At 38.0% G+C, this 19562-nt stretch overlaps 1 protein-coding gene and 1 pseudogene across 1 annotated transcript in view; both read right to left on the reverse strand.

Moving 5' to 3' along the window:
• CRPPA (CDP-L-ribitol pyrophosphorylase A) overlaps window positions 1–19562 on the reverse strand; it is a 323296-nt gene that overhangs the window by 219111 nt on the left and 84623 nt on the right. The gene's annotated exons all lie outside the window — the stretch shown is intronic.
• On the reverse strand, window positions 14071–15302 carry LOC122208359 (annotated as a pseudogene).

Genomic DNA, 19562 nt, shown 5'->3' on the forward strand with positions numbered 1-19562 from the left:
ATTATGAACAAAAACTGGTATAAACATTCACGTGTAGTTTTTTGTGTGGACATAAGTTTTGTACTCGTGTGAGTAAATAAGAAGTGCAATGCCTGGACCATATGGTAGGAGTATGTTCAGTTTTATAAGAAAACTGTCAAATGGTCTTTCCAAGTGAATGTGCTGTCCTACATTCATTCTCGCCACGAATGAATGAATTCCTGTGGCTCTGTATCCTCACCAGCATTAGATGTTGGCATTCTAAATTTTACCCACTCTAATAGATGTACAGGGATATCTCAATGCTTTAGTTTGCATTTACCTAATGACTTAGAATGTGGAGCACATTTTCATATGCTTATTTGCCATTTGTATATTTTCTTGGTGAGATGACTATTGAGGTCTCTTACCATTTTTTGAATTGTTCTTTTTCTTCTTGTTGAGTTTTAATAGTTTTTTTTTTTTAATGTTCTGGATAGGAGTCCTTTATCACATGTGTCTTTTATAGGTATATTCTCCCTTAATTTTAATAAAGTCCAATTTATCAATTTTTTCTTTTGTACATTATGTCTTTGATGTTGTATCTAAAAAGGTATCACCAAACCCAAGGTCAGCTAAGTTTTCTTCTCTCTCCCAGGAGTTTTATGGTTTTGTGTTTTACACTCAGGTCTATGATCCCTTCTGAATTTTTGTGAAACGTGTAAATTACATCTAGATTCATTTTTCCATGTGTATGTTTAGCTGTTACACCATTTATTGAAAAGATTACCTTTGTTTCATTGTATTTCCTCTCCTCTTTTGATGAAAATCAGCCATTTACATGGTCTATTCCAGAGCTCTGTACTCTGTCCACTGACTGATTTGTCTGTTCTTTCACCAGTTCCAGACAGTCTTGATTACTATAGCTTTATAGTAAGTCATGAAGTTCAGTAGTGTCAGTTCTCCAATTTTATCCTTCTTCAATAGTGCACTGGCTGTTCTGAATCTTTTGCCTCTGTATATAAACTCTAAAATCAGTTTACACATACAAAAAAAATGCTGTTTTTTTTTTAATTGGGTTGCTTTGAGTCTATAGACCACATAGGAAGAACTAACATCTTGGTAATACTGTCTTCCTATTCATGAACATGGGATAGATCTCGTTTATTCAGCTCTTTAATTTTGCTTAGAGTTTTGTAGCTTTTCTCCTATGGATCTAATACATATTTGGACAGATTTTTAAGTATTTTATTTGGGGGGCACTACATACAAATTGATGAGGAAGCATAATGCAAGCTGAGGGCAAAGTACAGGCTAGCGCCCTTCCCTGCAAGTGAAGTATGTGTAATATTCCTTGGACACTCCAGGCTACCCAAGAACAAAGCAAAGGGGTTTAAGTGCTTGCCATGGTGATGCAGGAAACTAAGGCAAATGAAAAATTCAATTCCCTTACTGTCTACAGCCCATTAAACAAGTCCTTGAAACCAGCAGAGTGACCTCCCTGTAGGAGCTCAGCTGCCTTGACGATGACACTTTTCTAGGAGCAAAAGGGAATCTTGGCTTAACATTATCCTGACCTCCCAGGATCCTGCAAGTCTACTTTAACAAATAAAAATTCTCTTGGAAATGTCCTTTATCTCAATTCCCCCAAGATATATGCTGGCAACCATACTCCAGGCTTATGGCCCCCTGATAGATATCTGAAGGGTCTCATGGCTGAGATTTTACTAAACGGTTATAAATGGCATTTTCCTAACACCACCTAGCTCCTCAAGGTCCTGGGAACATTGCTTCCAAACTAACTGAGAGACTTCCTCTAACCCTAACCCCATCCCAACCTGAGGGTATATCATCAGTTACCCGTCACAAGCCTATTGCAGCTTTTTCTGCCCATGGGCTCTGTCCCTGTGCTTCATAACATCATCTTTTTGCACCAAAGACATCTTCAAGAATTCTTTCTTGGCCATTGGCTCCAAACCCCACCATCACCCCCAAAATCCATCACAGATGATGTGTTTAATTACAAATTTCACCTGTTGATTATATAAGAAAGCAATGGACTGTTGTATATTAACTTTGAATTATGCAACTTTTCTACAACCACTTCCCTTCAAGAGTTGGTTCATTCTTCCAGATTTTCTACAAAGACAATTTTGTCACCTGCCAAGAGTTTTATTTTACCTTTCCCAAAGTACTTACTTCCTTTTCTTACTAAGAGTTCCAGTACAATGTTGAAAAGGAATGGTGAGAGGGTACATTTTTGCCTTGTTGCTGATCTTAGCGGGAAAGTTTCTAGTTTATCATTAAGTGTGATGTTAGCTGTAGGTTTTTTGTACATATCATTTACCATATTGAGGAAGTGCTATCTCTATTCCCAGTTTGTTAAACGTTTATCATTAATGGGTGCTGGATTCTGCCAAATTCTTTTCCTGGAAGTAATGAATTATTTGATTTTTTCTTCAGCCTGTTGATATATTGTTATTGATTTCTTTTTAAGAGGAGCTAGCTTTGGATACCTAGGATAATTCCCACTGAGCTCAAGTCTTTAATTCCTCACATGCATTGTTGGATTCTACTTGCTAATGTTAATTTTTTTTTTTTTTCACTTATGTTCATGACTTAGTGGTCTGTTGTTTTCTTGTAATACCTTTGTCTGTTTTTAGTGTTAGGCTGGCATCAGAATGAGTTAGCAAATCATCCCCTCAGCTTCTGTCTTCTAGAGGAGAATTGGTACAATTTCTCCTTTCAACATGTACTAGACTTTACAAGTGAATGCACCCAGAATTGGTGCTATTTTGGAAAATTACTGATTTTATTTCTTTAATAGATATAAGACTACTCAGACTGTCTTTTCTTATGTGAGTTTTGGCAGATAGTCTCTCTCAAGTAATTGGTCCGTTTCATCCAGGTTATCATCCCCTTTGAGGACGTAGAGGTGTTCACACTATTCATTTATTATCCTTTTACTTTCTGGTGGTTCTGTAAAGATGTCCCCTATTTCCTTGCTGGGTTAGTAATTTGAATCCTCCTTCCTCTTTGTGTGGCACAGTTACTTTATTAATCTTTGCAAAGAACCAAGTTTTGTGTTTGCTTTTGATCTTACTGTTTCCCATTTCATTTGTTTCTGCTCCAGTTTTCATTATTTCTCGTCTACCTATTTTGGAATTTATTTGCTCTTTTTCTAATTCCCTAATATGGAATTTTAGAGTATCAATTACAGGTTTCTTCTTTTCTAGTATGTATATTGAACACTATATATTTCCCTTTAAGCACTGCTTCTGCTATATTCCAAGGTCAATGTTTTCATTTGTATTTAGTTCAAAATACTTTAAATTTCACCTGTGTCTGCAATATTGAGGACAGTAGTTTGCCCTGTGACTTCACCGCTGATGAAGTTAAAAAGAGTTAATTTTTCACTTTGCTCAAATTTTTGCTGTTCTTGGAATAGAGTGATACCTTCTAAGCTCTTTTACGTGCATAGGAAAGCAGAGAATCCCCCATGCCCTCTTTTCTCAGGACATGGTGCTCCACACAGTTGAGGACTATACTGCGTAAACTGCAGACAAAGGATATGGAAAGCAAGATATCCCCACACAGTAGAAAAATAAAGGCAACTGCTAGCAGAGTAGTGAAGTAGAGTCTCCAGGTGACCGCTACGCAGACAGAATGAGAAACTAAGTGAAAGAAGGTGTTGTGCCTCCTTAGGAAGGGGTGCCTATAAATGGGAAGAGATTCACAGACCTAAGTTAAGAATGAATAGAATCTCTTTGAAAAGTCTCAAGAGAAGCCGCCTCTAAGAAGGAAGAACAAGGGACAGAGTTGACATGAAGGCTCTTGTTAACCCTTGCTACATGTATATTGTCCTTCTATTACCTAGTGGAAAAAAAATTATGTAACATTTATATAGTGTAATGTAAGAAGCAATGTCAATATTATATCCCCAAGAAATAGATGCTTCTGGATTAAGGATTTTGTTTCAAAACACATGGATTTAACTTTAAACAAATGAATCTGATATTCTGGTGATAATTAAGGTCAAGAACATTTAAAAGTCTAAACAATGAATTTGAAATAACAGTCCATGTGAGTTACTCTATTACAAAATATGAAATCTAGTCATTGTGATAAATTTAAGGTATTGATTTTCAATTTGTTCTTGTTCTTTAACAACTTACAGAAATTTATAAATTATCTGTTAAAATTTATCACAAGTCCTTAAATGCGGTTTGCTCACCTGATAGCAGTATATATATACTCTCATGAATTTGAGACCCTGTTACCAAGTGTTTAAGAGCATGGACACTGAAGTCAAATAATTTTTCCACGTGACAAGTTGGGCAGAAAATATTTATGTAGTCTCTTCCTCAGTTTCTTCCATTTGAGAAATGGAGAATGAGAGTTATTTAAAAAAAAAAAAAAGTAAACAGACACTGGAGGTGTCTGGTGTAGTGAGTAGTTTATGGCTATTCCTTGATAAAGTCTGGATATCGGTTATGAATTTAAATAGTTAACTATACAAATTGGGGTTTGATAAGTAGCCAGAAACTTTATGATAACATCTAATGTTTGTGTAAATTTCTGTTTCCTCTGTACCAATATTGGAATAGCTCTGACCATGTTTATGAATCTTTTCCTTCTGCTTTCCCTGACAGCCAGTTTCCTTCAGGGAAAAAAATGAGAAAAATTAGTGTTGCAGTTGGAAAAATAAAAATAGAAAATGATAAGAAAAGTGTATGTAACTATTATGAATTCTCAACTGTTACCATTAGAGTATTGGATTTTCTCTTCCCATTCTATAATTAGATTTTTTTTAATGTTTATCTATTTTTAAGAAACAAACAGAAGCACAATTGAGGGAGGGGTAGAAAGAGAGAGAGAGGTAAAGAATCCTCAGCAGGCTCCACTCTGTCAGTGCAGAGACTGATGCGGGGCTCAGACCCATGAGACACGAGAGCATGACCCCAGCCAAAACCAAGAGTAGGATGCCTAACTGACTGAGCCACCCAGGAGCCCCATTCTCTTCCCATTTTAAAGTACTCTGTAAATCACACATAGTTGAAGCTTTTTGCTATGTATATCTTGCTTTGCTGTTTTTTCCATATGCAGGAGTAAAGTTACATGACTAACATCAAAGTAATATCCCTCCCATACTTTTGGGTCCTTCTTCATGGATCTTCACCCCATAGTTAACCTCCTTCCCTACCCTTTCTACTGTACCATTCTGTTATGCTGTGGTACACTCAATCTCATTACGTAAACAGGTTCTTCACCACCTACAGTTGAAGGTACACCAACTGCTTGACATCTTTCTCATGTGGTATCTACTGCCTTTCCCAACCATCAGTTACTAAAAAGGCTTGAAGTCAGAGTTAATATTCCAGATCCCCACTTTTCTTCCATAACAAGGAAATTTTGGAATCCTATCCTTCCATAATTCATGTCATCTGGTAAAATCTTCCCATCTTCATAGTACCGTCATCTCTCACTACTTCACAGGCTCTGCAGTTTTACGCACATGGATCAGTCTTCCTTTTTACTCGAACTACTGACACTACCTTGGCTGAATTCCAAGCCCATATACAAAACTTTCAAATCCTCTAGAACTTTGTTTCACCTTTTGTCTTCCCCTGAGCAACTACTTTTCTGTAATCCTCCGAGAAACTTTTTTTTTTTGACAATTATTTAAGACCTTTATTAACAGATGCTTGTCATTTGACTTTTTTGAAAAAAGTTAAGCCGTAAACTTTTATTACAAATTGAAAATGAGGTTCTTAAAAATCTCAACTTGACCAGGTATGAAACAATTTAAAAACCTTTAAAAGGGTGTTGAGGGGGGCGCCTGGGTGGCTCAGGTGGTTGAGTGTCAGACTTCAGCTCAGGTCATGATCTCACGGTTTGTGGTTCGAGCCCACATCTGGCTCTGCACTGACAACTCAGGGCCTGGAGCCTGCTTCAGATTCTGTGTCTCCTTCTCTCTCTGCCCCTCCGCCACTCACACTCTGCCTATCTCTGTCTCAAAATAAACATTACGAAAACCAACAATAAAAATTAAAGGGGTGTTGAGAAAAAAGTTTTTTAAAAACATGTTTGTTACTACCGGAATGAGATGTCTTTAGGTAAAAAAAAAAAAAAATAATAATAATAATAATAATAATAATAATAATAATAATAAAATTTAAACCCCATGCTACATAGATAATGCAGATCATTCTATTTATCTGGTCCAAGCACTTAAAAATTTCAGCTCCGATCTTTTTTTTACATTTCTTATTGCTGGAATTTCATCTTCATTTTTTCCTGTTGGATGACTCAACTGGATGATGGTGGAGACGGTAAACCCACATGTACTCAGACCCACCCTTCTCAACCTCTGGAGCTAACGAATTCTCAGCTTCTGATTCGGCTGCTTTTGTCTCTTGCCCATCTTATGATTTAGGGTTTTCTGGGCACCTGCATGCATAAGTGAAATTGTGGCAGTACTGACAATGAGATGGCTGCTGACTTTGGGTCTCATCTCCTTGATCGTCCCTATCTTCTTCAGTGCTATCTTCCAAAGACTAGGCTATCTTTGGAGAGGAGGACCCCTGTGCAATGGTGATCTATAAGCCCGATGCATATTTTATCTCACGGGTCTACCCTGAAGTCTACCTCAGAAAACTGGCCAACAGCCACCGGTAACCACCTGTAATAAGATGGAAATCATAGGCTGCATGAGGCCAGGCCTTTAGGAGCAAGCTCAGTTCCCACTCTTTCCCCCACTCTCACTATACTGGGTATTTGCTGGGAGTCGCGGGGACAACACTGGCCAAGGGGATAGCATGGATAATGGTTATGATCTGCTGCTTACCTACTGCCTGTCACTGAAATTCCACTCAGAGCCTGTCACATTTGCTGCCTGCACGCCCTTTTCTCTTTCAACGTCTGACTCCACAGTTCCTCCAACTCATATACTGCAAAGGTACTTCCTGGGATTATTCTTTACAGCAGTCTGGGGCATTCCAGTTGATGAAACCATATCGGTTTCTTACACTCATTTTATTGTTCCCAAAACCTTCATCAGGATGACCTTGTTGTCCCCACAGGCAGATGCCATCACTCTGTGTGCCACTGCCCATGGGGCCACGCTTGGTGTCTTCAGTGGCTGCCAGGTCTCGGCCTCACTGCTCCGGATTGCGGTCATGGTGACTGGGATGGTCAGGAAGCTGTGGCTTCTCCCAGGGGGGTGGGTGATAGACTAGACTGGGGTCTGCTGTCCACTCTTGCCACCATTCCAACTCTAGAAACGTGATTTTTTTTTCCTTTTTCCTTCTGGATCCTTTCATAATTTCAGTTGTTTTTTGAGGTTTTGTTTTGTTTTGTTTTAATTCAAGTATAGCTGCCACACTAGGTTACATTATTTTCAGGTACCCAACAGTGACTCCACAAGTCCATAAGTTATGCTGTGCTCATCCTAAGTGTAGTTACTATTTGTCACCATACGGTACTATTATATCTGACTATCTTCCCTATGCTCTTTCATCCTGGTGACATACATTCCATAACTGGAAGGCTCTGCCTCCCACTACCCCTTCACCCATTCTGCCCATCCCTCAACCTTTCCCCTTTGGCAATCACCTTCAAACTTGATTTTACCTCTATCTGTTCCTTGTAAGACATTTTTAATTTCCACAACTCAAGTCTCTGACTAAAACTTCCAATCCATCATTTCTCTTACTCTCTCCTTACATTAATCTTGCCATTTTAGCTCAATGAGGCATCCAACGCTATATTAAACAACATTTAAAAAGTCAGAAGACTATAGTTGAAGGCATTTGAGCTTTATTACTGCCTTGATCTATTGGCTATCCACTAAATCTCCATTATGAACTCCAACTACAAATCAATCATGTTGTTTTATTCCCTTAATTTTCTATTCATATGTTTTATCAGTTTTAAGTGTACATACTTTGAAGAACCAAATATCCCTACAAGATTTGTCACAAAAAAGTTTACCTAACCCCCTTCACTCTAATTTGTCTTCCCCATACACAATTATTTTTCCTTCATTCAACTATCTCTTCTATTATTCACTTCCATGTTTAGCAGTCAACTATTGCTGGATAACAAATACACAGGCTCAGTAGTAATAAGCTTATTTTTCACTTGCAGAGCTGTGTGATGGCTTACATGGTTGTGCTGCAAGCTGCAGGGCTTTGAGTTGGCTGCGGCAGCTAGGACCCATTGGTCACACTCTGCAAGACAAACCGGAGGGGCTACAACCAACCAGTATATGCCTTCCTAGCGGCAATACTAGAACCACAAGAGGGCAAGCCCAACAGCACAAGCACACTTAAGCCTCCATCTCTATCACATCTGCTAAAATCCCAAAGCAAGTTAGGAGGTCCAATCCACAATCGATAACCAGGGAAAACCCTTCCCTCACCAAGAGGCCATGGCAGGGGTGCAGAAGTAGAACAGTGTAAGAGGACTGAAAATCTGGGGTCAACTAACTTATCACATTGTGATCTCTGAACATACTGTGATACTACCTCTTTATCTTCTGAACTGTCTATCTACTGAAGAATTCTGTCCCTTTCCTTCCAACCTCACCATGATATACACTAAAACTTACCAATTCCCTACTCCTTCAATGTCATAATTTTGGTTAAATTAGTATTGAGTGTTTACATCACTGACTACGTAAACATTCCTCCGAGCTAAGTCATTTATTATAATTCCTTTCTTGCACAAGCCTTTGTCTTCCCTGGAATTAAAACCTATCTTCCAAGTGTATAGTTTTCTATATACTTAATGACTCATTCAACAGCTAACACTTAGCTATTTGTTTAGATCTACTGTCAAGACGTTCACACACAGGCACTTCACCACTTTTATATTCCTGAAGTAATCATTCTTGGAGTCTTCTGAGGTTTTTCAACATGGACAAGTTGTCTTTTTCCACTCACACGTTTTGTGTATCATGTGGTTATTTTTCTGGGAAAGGATTTTACCAGTTTGAACTTTTATAACACACATGGAAGTTAGGATCCATTGTTTTATGGTAATTGTGTCACGGTCCACGGCTACAAATAATCCAGTTACCTATCTATCCTTTCAGCTTTAACATCATTCACAGTATTATTTCTGCAAGGCAGCCTGGGAAGTTTGCCCAACAAAGAACAATATATACATTAGAGAAAAACTAAATCAAAGGCATGCATGCACAGGTTTCTCACTCTGTAGTTACAGATCCATGCTCAGAATGTTTCAAGTAGAAACAAAATAGGCTATCTTACAATTAGGTAAACAATGAACACCTGCATTCAATTTATCATCTGAAAATCAAACTTTAAGCAGTTTGCATACATTTACATTGTCTGAATTATGCAACATATTCTAGAATTGCACGGGAGACAGTTATCCAAGAAGCTTGGTTCTTAAAATTTATCTGATCATTTTATGAATAAACAATTTCAGACTAAGTCCATAGGAGGCTGATAATTCAGAAGCATCTCTCATGCTTCAGGAAACAAAGCACAAATGACCTGGCTAAGGACAGGATTTCTTTGTATACAAGTTTTTTTAAGGTGTTTACATAAAGTTGTACTCAGAAAAGGTTTTCAAGTGCCTATCAACAGAAAACAAAACTGTCAGTTTATCATATTTTTGCCGACCTTACCCAACCAAAATTCGTTATGAACCTAGAGACAAACACCATCCATGTGTATCAGTTCATCATTACCTAGAAAATGTTATTTCCTTTTGGGTCTCCAGGTAATTGGTGAGAAAAGTTATCATGGGAAAATGAATTTACCAGTAAATCTAAAACTGTGTTTTTAGTCCTTCTGTTGACTTCCACGATCAAATATTGTCAAGCACTATTAAAAAGTAAGACTTTCACTGGAATATCTTACTCCACTCTCTCCTGGGCCATCATTGGAAAAGTAAACTGATCAAAGGTTAGCAATAAAATTAAGAGTAAAATATTGCTGAGAAATATATTGAAAGGACATATTACATATGCATTATCTAGCCCTAATATAAACTAAGGGAAAATGGAAACCCTTTATCACCATCCAACCCCAGAGACAAGGCAGCTTCAAATTTATTTACAGAGATCTGTTAAAAGGCTGTTGCCAGAATGTCAAGAGATGATAAGTATCTGAAATAAGTCCAGGAAATATTGAGAAAGGAGGATCAAAAGTCACAAGTTATTTCAGTAGCTATAGGACTGGTGACATTATTATCTAGGCTGAAAGATGTAGAAAAGTGAGTAGGTCTATTGGTTAAGCTCAAGGCATCATTTAGATTTAAGTCACCTGTAGGACATCTAGTAAAATTACTCTTAGGAAATTGTAAATAAATACCAAACATTCATGGGGAAAACACAGAAATAATTATCAGGAAAGCTGAGGAACATATGTATTTACTAAGCAAATATTTAAGGATAATTTACCAACCATTAAAAACTATAGGTACTCATGGGGAACCTGGGTAGCTCAGTTGGTTAAGCATCCAATTTCAGCTCAGGTCACGATCTCACGGTTTGTGGGTTCGATCCCTGCATCAGGCTTTGTGCTGACAGCTCAGAGCATGGAGCCTACTTCAGATTCTGTGTCTCCCTCTCTCTCTGCCCCTCCCTCACTCATGTTCTGTCTCTTTAAAAAATAAATAAACATTAAAAAATAAAAAATAAAAATTACAGGCACTAAGAAGGATGAGTAAGGCTGGGGAAAATCATATAGGCAAATTTAACACAAGGAGATGACAGGTATATCGGAGGTATGTTCACAGGCTGAGGGAAATAAGAGAAGCATCAATCCTTTCACAATATTAGTTATTATTTTTTTTAATTGACACATTATGTAAGTTCTACAAAATTTAACCTGAGATCAGGGCAATTCAAACTTTAACTATCTGCCTTAAACCTAAATTAGATATTATCTGAAGTCCTTCATTGACCAGAAGCATAGTTTTAATATTAACCCATCTTCTACACAACTTGCCCAGTAACCTCCTTCCAAAACACATTTGTTGGGGCGCCTGGGTGTCTCAGTCTATTAAGCGTCCAACAAGCTCAGGTGATGATCTCACAGTTTACAAGTTTGAGCCCCACATCAGGCTCTGCACGGACAGCTCAGAAACTGGACCCTGCTCCGGATTCTGGGTCTCCCTCTCTCTCTGTCCTTCCCCACTCGCACTCTGCCTCTCTCTCAAGAATAAACATTTAAAAAAAAATACACTCCTTGTAATTTATTATCTTTAGTCCTCTCTCTAGTTCGCTCTTATCTCCCATGATAGTTTCACCCCTTTACAGTCTTTCACTTTGCAATTTAGTTTCCTCAGCACTAACTCTCAACTGACACATGATCTAGGAAACTACCTGTGGCATTTTTCATGAACTCTGTTCTTTCTAATCTACATCCTTCCATCATGAAACAAGTCATAACTAAGAGTAGGAATGAAATCTGCCTCAACAGTAGGCCACAGAGATGGAACAAAAAAAATGATCTGTTCGACAATGTGAGTGAATTTCAAAATCATTATGTTTTAAACTAATAAGCCACACACAGAAGACTACACCTCTAGGATTCCGTTTCTAAGACTGCTACAAGGTGAAAAACTATACAGGCAGAAAACAGATACATGATGGCTAAGCCTGGGAATGGGGAAAATGAATTCACTACACATTTGGCCACATGATTTGTACTATCCAATAGGAGAAATGACCGTGTCACAGTTGCAAAGGTTGTAAATCTAACCTTTAAAAAAACCTTGCAGCTTACCACTCTCTTATACCTTTGTCACTTCCATAAAAGAACATACCTGGAATAAACTGCTGATCAAAGAAAGGCAAAGCATGGAAAACTGTCCAGCGTATATACACCTGCAGTGTGAGGCAGAGCTACCCCAAAACAGAGCTATCTAGCCAAGTCCATATCAGAAGCTCAGCTAACCCACAGGCACATGAGCATAAATTAACGTTGAACTACCATGTTCTTGGATGGTTTATTACACACCATGGATATAGCTATGGCAAACGAAGTTGTTGGAAAAGTTTTCTGAAATTTACCGACAACTAGGAAGACTTTAATGACTGTTCTATAATACAGCAAGCAACTCTAAGTAATAAACTACAAATATATGCAGAAGGAGTCTCAATAATGTCTACCAAAAGTCATGCAGAAATATTACCAATAAGACTCTCTTCATACATATATTCATAACCAAGTAATTTTAGGAAACTCTAGTTATTTGTTAAGACTGTAGAGGTAGACAAGAAAATTATTAGCCCAAAATTAAAATAGGAGCGAAGGGAACGCAGGACAAGGATGAAAACAAAAAGGAGAATACTAAAGACATCAAGTAAAATACCAGCAATGTTTTATTTCTTAAGCTGGATGATAAAGACAAGATTAAAGACCTATTTACTTTTAAAACAGTCTATCAAATATATGTAATACATGCTAAGGAATATATTTTATCAAACATGCATATTAACACACATGTACACAAAAGCCTTGCCGCATAGAGAAAGAATTAGGACCTGCACACCTGTCCCTCATCCACAGAGAGCTAAAACTGTGGTCCCTGGACAGGATGAACTTCATAGTGCAGTTACAGACTGGTGAGGATCCATTATAGCAAGATGATCTGGATACACTGGAAAGTTATCTAGGAACACCTGGATTTCAGTATTTCTTCTGTAATAGGTAACAAGTTATTCTGAGGAACTTAATAAATCCCATTAGCTACAAGAAGGGTTTTTTTTGTGTGTGTTTTGTTTTTTAATCAAAAAGTATAAAGTGAGTAAGAACACAGCCCGATAGATAGGTCACTTTCTGCACATCCTCTGTATGTTGTATGAATTCCATCCTGGATGAGCAGAGTATGCCCCTGGCAAACAACAACTGCTCCAGACCATTACACCTAACTTTGGCCACCAGCCTTTGATGTACTGAGACCCTTGCATTTCATATGCTACACTAGCCCTTGTCTCTAGCATAGATGGAGCAAATAAAATTTGTACCACTAGTAACAAAGCCTCAAAGTACACTAATACACAATCTCTAACCTCATTTTCCTTGAGTAAACTGTCCATGATACAACAACTGAGTTGTCAAACAACAATTTTAATGTCATACTCATTTTTATCTTAGTAGTGAAAATACCTACAACAATAGAAGATTTTCAGTTTTTGCCTGAATTTTTCTGAGGACATCATCAAGTGAAATACTGTATACTTGAAATTGTTTTAAGATTTTTATTTCATTCTTAATTTTAGGGAGAAAGAGAGCACACGAGCAGGGGAGCTGGGCAGCAGCTGGGGGCAGGGGGAGGGAGGGAGGGAGGGAAAAGAGAGACAGAGAAAGAGTATCTTTTGTGCGTGTGTGTGGAAATAATACGAAACGTTTATTTTCGGTATCACAGAAGAACACAGCTAAGTAATCCAACTCTACTGCAGCATTATAAAAATCATCCCTTCACCACAGGGTAAGATTTAAATGCATCTGCACAAGTATGCATGGTATATTAAAGGAGAAAGGTTGCTGCTGCCCTGCCAAGAACTTTCGGCCCCTATCCAGGTCCTACCCAATACTGGTGGTCCCAATGGTTTTAATGAAATAAATCATGTTTAAAAAATAAAGCATTTAAAAAGACAAGTCAAAATGTCTCAGTAACCATATACCCATCTCAAACTTCATCTATTTAAATGTGATATTTGCCTCTTGCTAATAAGCTTTTATTTCACTCAAACTGAGCAATAAATCTTCCATACTGACGTATCTTCCTTGCCCAATTAATCCAAAGGAAGAAAAAAACTGCAATGATTAGTAAAGAAAAATGTAGGAATTAACACACCCTTTTAATATGTTTTTAAATATTTTTAAGGATTAAAAAGTGTTTAAAGTTTGTAATTCCTAGTAGGAAAACATCATCTGAATGAAAACCCTAATGGTAAATCACTGTATAATGTTTCAGTTGCATGCGGGGCAGAGGGGTAGGGATTATCTTCACAGCACCCCAGCTTTCTCCATGAGAACGTCAGAGATACACTGGTTTGTATTACTGTGACATCCAATAGGTGATCTAAGTTGCTTTTCCTTCAGCAAGGGCTTTGTCAGAAAGGCATTATGCTTGACCTCCAAATTTGGCTGACAATTTACGATGAGATTCATAACCTTTGGGCTACTCTGATATTTTGACATATTTGCTGGGTTCTGGGCCACATCCTGGAAGTCCACCATAACTTCTGGATCCTGCATGGCTGCAAGAACCTCTGGGTCACTAAGAATTTCATTCAGCCCAGGCATTCCTGCCATTCCAGGCATTCCTCCCTCCCCCACCCCCATTCCAGGCATGTCTCCAGGAAAATTACCAGGCATTCCCCCAGGAAAGCCACCTGGGAAAGAGTCATACTGAGCTCCTGATTTGTCTGCCTTTTTCCTCCCTCTGGGCTCTCTCATGTTCTTCCCGGCCTTCTTAACCCTTTCTATTCTTTCTTTGATCTCTCGCTCTTCACGTTTTTGCTCACACTTTCTCCGATGTTCAGCAATTTTCTGGGCCCTTGGTTGAACTTCTTCCAACATTGCACGAGCATCTTCATCAAAATCCAGTTTACAAGCAAGGGCAAGATCATGTGCTGCTTCTTCCCAATGGCCCAGAAGTCAGTGTGCTTTCCCTCGCCCCTTGTAAGGCTGAGCTGAATCAGGATTTATTTCAATAGTTCTGTCACAGTCTCAGATGGCAGCAGATGGCTTCTGTAATTTAATGAAGACACTGGCTCTCTTGGCATATAGAATGGCCAAGAGAGGATTCAGTTTGATGGCATCCATGAACAAGTCAATGGCATTCCGTAGTTCAACATCATTTAGGGCATCAATGGCAGCCACTTTTTTATCATTTGCCTGATCCATCATTTCCTCAGTTATCTCTACATTTTCATCTCGCATTTCTTGATGGGAATCAGTATCTGGTTCAATCACACCTTCATTGTCAGTTTCTAGATCACTTTCCTCACTTGATGGTTCATCTGTCTTTATGTTTTCCTCCACCTTCTTACTATCTGTTTTTTCTCCCTTGATATTGTCTTCTGATTTAGTTTTATGAGTAACAGGTGGTATTTTACCCTCCATTCTCTCTACCCACTCCTGCAGGAAGCACATTTCCTTGGTGTGCAGAACACTCGGATCCTGCTTACACATTTTCACGAAGGCCTGAAGCTCGCTCACTTTGCAGGGGTCCATGGTCCAGAGGTGGTGGTGGGTGGCCGACGCACAAAGGTTGTGGCCCCATTCCAGGCGCAGGTACTAACTTAGAGTGACCGTGTGGAGAAAGAGAGTATCTTAAGCAGGCTCCACACTCAGCACAGAGCCTGATGCAGGGCTCTATCCCATGACCTTGAGATCATGACCCCAGCTGAAACCCAGAGATGGGCATTCAACCAACTGAGCTACACAGGTGCCTCTACTTGAAATTGTTTTAAGTTTATAGTACATGTATTAGATACTTACCCTGCCTACCCCCCCCCCCCCGCCCTTTTTTTTTTTTTTTTTCTTTTTTAAGGAAAATGCCTAATCTACAGTCCATGGTAAAGAGGCATCAACCATGTTTTATTTCCTGTCATTTCTTCCCTCTCCAACCCCATTCTGGTGTTTGGTCTATTGCATCAGGACCTATCACCAGAGTAGCCAATCTATCAGATGATCTGTGGCTTATGGTCTGGATGAATAAATAAAGTGGAGTAAATCACATTCCATCTGCAAGAAATTTGAACTACGACATAACAAAACAATCTGCAAGCTGTGAAAGGAAGCCAAACCTACAATGGCACACATTGTTCTTACAGCGGAAGAGATATGGCAAGTAAAACTCAAGTTACAGGAAACAGAAATCATAAATTAAGCAGAGGAATAGGAAAAAATGGATTAATCATAAAGCAACAAAAAGCCTAGTTCTAACAAATGTGTCAACAACTTGCCAGTTACCAATTCCATTTCTCCAGAAACTTAGAGTCTGTCTTGGAAAACCTGAAGTCTCCTTTCTTTGCAAAACCAAGAGATAGGGAGATACCCTGAACACTGGGAAGTTAAAGGAACAGGAAGAATTGTTAATAGAGGCATTTCACCTCAAAATTCTCCTAAAAACTGGTGACTGTGTAATTGTAACAACATCACTGATGTTTGTAAATATGGTCACGATCCAAAAATCTTTCCCAAAACAATATTTCAAATATCACACTGAAACCCTCCAAGAGCGAACTCTGGCAACTCTTTCACAATACATGTGAAATCCACCATATCAGCTTAACTTCGGCATGAACTTCTAGAATCTTCCACCATGCTAAGTGGTTTAGAGTGCCTTATATAGTCTCAGGTTCAAGGATTTCATTTTTAACTATAAATACATGTGTACAATACATCTACTATACAACCAACATCAAAAGGAATGGTACTTACTCTTTTTAGAACACTATGTTGGTAATATATGGTGCATAGGAAACATAATGGAAAATGATCATCTGTCCAAAAACTGTTCGAAATTTAGTCTTTATGCTAAAAAAAAAACATGGTCTAAGAGTAGTCTTTCATAAAAAAGATGTGGAATATATTTTAACTAAGAAAAACTAAAGGGAAAAAAAAAGCTGAGAGAGAATACTGAGAACAGAGGACTCCTACCCACTGCCAGGTCTCAGTCTTCTGAAGGAAATGCATTCCCTTCTTGATTAATAATCATTATTTCCCGAGTGTTGACAGTTATTCTCTGATATTCAGTGTGAGCAACAACACACTCTGTCCCCCAGAAGGATTTTCATATGAAACAGACATCTAACAGACACAGGCCTAAATTAAATTAAAAAAGTAAAAAAAAACAAACAAAAAAACAACTAGTTTTCATTGTGAAAATATCAAGAGGAGGAAATATATGTAGATACTAAAGAAAGAAATCTCTCTTAAAATGTAGATGTCATGGAATCAAGAAAAATCATCTGCCCTACTCATCACTCATCACAGAGGTACTATTTCTCTACAGAATTCTCACATGGGAAGATTTAAGACCAATCAAGTCCTGTATGAGCTAAAATTATCTTACTTTTTAGGCATTGGGATCACATAAAAGATGAAAAAATATTCTCAGAATAAACTTACCAATCTTAATATATGTCATTTATATATTTTTATACATTTCATTCATTACATATTAACTGTTTTATGTGTTATGTTTTGAGGTTAGGAGAGAGAGAGAAACAAATTCAAAACATACCAGAAGAGTTCTTACCCCAATCTTGAGGAGTTTATGTTGTGTGATCTTTTTCCATAAAGTGTGCTTGTGAAAGATTTGAGTGATTTCCCTGAAAACTAGAAACTATCTTTCTTGATCATGCAAATGCACAGCAAAAAGATATAAAACTTTCTTCCTGATGAAACTTTGGGGGACTAATTTTGTCTAGTGCCTGAAAACTACCAAATCATGAAAAAGCCCCTATATTTCCCCCAGACAGTGCCATTTCTGATTGCCTTGTCACAATGTGAAAGAAAAATAAGAGTTAGAATCTTTTTGTCTTTCTAGGTTGAAATAAAGTCAAAGTAAGTGCCAGGAGTAGGGCATTCCAATTCATTTTCATGTTTTTAACTTTGTCCCTTTTTTCCTCAAAAAGTAGAAATATTTCTATGCACCCTTTCAATCACCTCCCTGAGAGAAATAGTCTTCCTTTCTCATTTCCAATAGTGGGGATGTAGCAAGATTCTCACACAGAGTTGTGACATCAAGGTTTTCCTTTTTCCAGGAAGCAACTTGATTCGTGCCAGCATGGCTCAGTCGGGCTGAGCCCTAAACTGAGCCCCGAATGCCATATGGCAGAGTTTTTAATATATTCCCTAGTTCTTTGTCTCCCATATATGGTAATACACACAAACATGCAGTCTGATTAAGTGATCTCATGTTACAAGTCGTGAGGGATGTTGTCACATACACACATAGCCAGGTTACCTTGAAGTTTCTGTGTGTGTGTGTGTGTGTGTGTGTGTGTGTGTGTGTGTGTGTGTGTTTTCTTGTCTTAGGGAAGGGACCCTACCAAGGAAGGGCTCCAATTCACTCCACATGAAATTAGCTATCTTCAAAAGGATCACAGCCTTGGAGAAAAATAAGGGAAGGTGGCTAACATAAAAGGTGTCAAGTAACCTTGAACACTGTGGCTCAGACTGCATGTTGTGCAGACAAAAAAAAAAAAAAAAAAAGTAACTCAAAGGAAATAGCTTCTGGAGACCAGCATTGCTCTCCACAGGGTAAAATACTCTTTCTTTCATACATTCATTTCATTCAAACACTTCCTAAGGTAAACGGTGTATTTGTCTTGAAATTTTTATGTCAGTATATTTATATCAATGTGTGTATACCCTTATCTACATATAATTTATCAATACATGCACTAAGGAGGAAGGGGAAGCTCCTTGGCTCAGCAATAAAGGGGCAATGTGCAACATACACTCATTCTACCCCGCCTTACACAGAAGTGGAAGTTCAACACAGCTGACAAGGGTGTGTTCCATCACTGACTTGCTACAAAATCCTAGGCCATCTTCACCACCACACATGCCTTTGCCTAAGGCTAATGCACACTTGGCCTAATTTTAGTCTCTTCTCTGTTTCCATAAAGCTCAAAGAGAGGCTTCCTGTTACAACTTCTCTCATCTATTTTCAAAAACTACATACATATTGTACCTTAGGACAGTAATTTTAACCACACTCACTGCACTCTTAGTGGGAGAAAATGTCCGCCAATTTGTCCAGGATACCTTGAGGGTTTTTTGTTTTTTGTTTTTTTGTTGTTGTTGTTTTTTTTTTTTTTTACTTTACTGAGTCTCCTGAACGATTCTAGAATCCCGCCTTAATTTCTAACTGAACGCTTTATATATCCTGGACATTTCATTGTGCAAATACTCTGATCAAATGCAGAAAAATCTAAATACACTACATTCAAAATACCACCAATCTTGTTTCAAATCCTGTCAGAAGCACTATAGAGTACTGCACCTAGATTATGTCATAATAATTTGGAAACAAATTAAAAAATTCTTGCTTTCTTTTTAAGAATCACACATGTGTAACTCTCCACCTACAATTTTGTTGATGAAATCCTCACTATTGTGTTTTGAAGGAGAAAACAGTAATCTGGGGTTCTTTTTAACATGATAGCCTGCCAACCCTCCAATAACACAGTACACACTGCAGGTCACAGAAGGCAAAGTGGATCCTTTCCTACTAGCTTTCTAGACAGCTTGTATAAAATACCTGCACTTCAATCATTAAAATAATTAAGACACACTATAACCCCACTATGGCAAACTTCAAAAAACTAGAATTCTAGCCAGAAACATTATCATTCACAAAATCACTTAAGGTTCAACTTTACAACACAGGTTTTTATATTTTTTAATGTATTTTTATATTTTTATATTTTATATAAATATATATAATCTGAGGTTCAAAAGAGTCCATTTTTAACTATAAATAAATGTGTACAATACATCTACTATTCAACCAACATCCAAAGGAATGGTACCTACTTTTTTTTTTGGGGGGGGCACAAGTGAGCCAGGGGCAGACAGAGAGAGAAAGAGCAT

This window comes from Panthera leo, chromosome A2 (genome assembly GCF_018350215.1).
Source record: "Panthera leo isolate Ple1 chromosome A2, P.leo_Ple1_pat1.1, whole genome shotgun sequence".
Lineage (NCBI taxonomy): Eukaryota > Metazoa > Chordata > Mammalia > Carnivora > Felidae > Panthera > Panthera leo.